This window comes from Panthera uncia, chromosome F1 (assembly GCF_023721935.1).
Source record: "Panthera uncia isolate 11264 chromosome F1, Puncia_PCG_1.0, whole genome shotgun sequence".
In the NCBI taxonomy this organism is placed as follows: Eukaryota; Metazoa; Chordata; class Mammalia; order Carnivora; family Felidae; genus Panthera; species Panthera uncia.
Window position 1 is genome coordinate 9,376,520 of NC_064813.1, and position 1,765 is coordinate 9,378,284.

Consider the following 1,765-nt stretch of genomic DNA (forward strand, 5'->3'; position numbering starts at 1 on the left):
TCTCGACACTCTCCTCACTTTTCCATTTGAAGTCGCCATTCCTCAGAAAAGTTAAGATGGGAATGTCAATCAACTTGAGCTAAGAAGTCACGCCTGCTCTAACAATGCTAATTTTACACACAAAAAGAACTGTTCATGAACGCAAACAAGAAACGCTAACATCTTCCTCTCTCCCCATATTTGAATAACGTTCTCTTTCAGTTAAACTTGCTCTGGTCTGGGGTCGTCCACCACAATTACACTTCAGAGATGTGCTTGTCATAGTATATTTTACCAATTGGGAGCTCCACAGCTCCCCATTAGCCTCTCCATGACAGAGAGAAGTAACATTCACAAATGTTTACTTATTCATAAACAACCAGGAATGGCCACAAACACTTGGAGAGAGACGCCTTCCCCAGGAGCTACTCAGATCTCAGGGACAGCCAGAGAAGTTTGACAAAAACTCTTGACTTGATCAAATGTTAGTCGGTCTCCTCTGAGCCCTCTTCTCCGCGAGGCCTCGGTCTTGGATCGTCCTCCACTCCTCGGCCTGCGCAGCCCCGGCTTCCTCAAGAATCCTGCAGACTCAGTTTAGAGAGAACCTGCCCCCATCGTGGAAACCTGACCGGGCTGGCCGGCCGGCAGCAAGATTCCTCTCTCCCTACTGTCTCCTCTAAACGAATTTCTGCCCACTGACTCCCTCACTTTGCCTGTGGGCTATCCTTCGCCAACTTTTAGAGTTGAGCGGATGTCTCTCCCTTCGTGTGATAGTATTGACACCTACTTCCATATTTCTAAATAAAGTCCTCCTTCCTGTTTTAACAAGTGTCAGAATTTTATTTTTTCCTTAACGACTCCCCAACAAAACCCCAAACCCAGACTCTTTTTTTCTGGAATCAGAAGGGCTTCAGGGCTTGTCTGCTCTTTTTTGTTGAGCATTTTGACGATCCTGCTACAGAGAGAGAGAGTTATGTCCTCCACGAGATTACAAGCTTGGGCTTTAGCAGTACTCCTATCAGGAAGTTCCTTCTTCGTATATACTATGAACGAAGTTCTGGACCTATGCTTGCCAGAATCCGAGCACGGTTCGGCAAAGATCCAGGACCCCTCTTCAGCCCCCTTGGTCTACTCTTCCTAACGCGTCCCTTGAAGCGTGGCGAGCCCGCCTTGAGTGCGCACCCCAGCAGATGCAAACCACCGGTGAATGCAAATCAGCACAGGGATAAATGCTCCCAGGTCACACACTCTGCTAAAGCAGAAATCCTTTATGCCCTTCCTGCCTCTTGCCCGCCGAGGGCGCCCACAGCGCACGGGAAGCCGACGACCGCGGGGGAAACGGGGAGGGTGGAGGGCACGGCGCCGCTGGCCGGCCAGGAGCCGCGAGGAGGCTCGAGAACTCCGCCGGGAGGAGAGTGCCGCGCGGACCTGCCGGAAACCGCGCCGGGAGGAGGGTCCCGAGCTGGCGCGGGCGCCGTCTCCCGGCGCCGCCGAGGCCCGCTGACATCAGCCGCGCTCCTCCCCTCTCCTCCCAACACCCTCAGCTCGCGGCCGGACCCTCCTCCTCCCACCACGTGTCCTCCCCGCTCCCTCCCGAGGGGCCGCGCGCACGGGAAGCCGGAGAGGCGGCAGGGATGGCGCTGTGACAGCGGGGCCGGAGCCCTCGGCGTCTCCTCCCGCGGCCCCGGCCCGCGTCCCGGCCGCTCGGTGAGTGCGCGCGGGCGGCGGGCCGGAGGCCCGGGGCGGCGCGGCCCTTCCCGCGGCTCCGGGGCTGCGCGGCGGCGGC

The 1,765-nt window shown here is 57.0% G+C and overlaps 1 protein-coding gene across 1 annotated transcript in view; it reads left to right on the forward strand.

The window, feature by feature from the left end:
- Positions 1 to 1,490: 1,490 nt before the first annotated feature.
- Positions 1,491 to 1,765, forward strand: part of POGK (pogo transposable element derived with KRAB domain) — a 15,546-nt gene continuing 15,271 nt past the window's right edge. The window contains exon 1 of the mRNA XM_049635134.1: positions 1,491 to 1,686. The gene's annotated coding sequence lies outside the window, so the exon portion shown is untranslated. The remainder of the gene's footprint in view (positions 1,687 to 1,765) is intronic.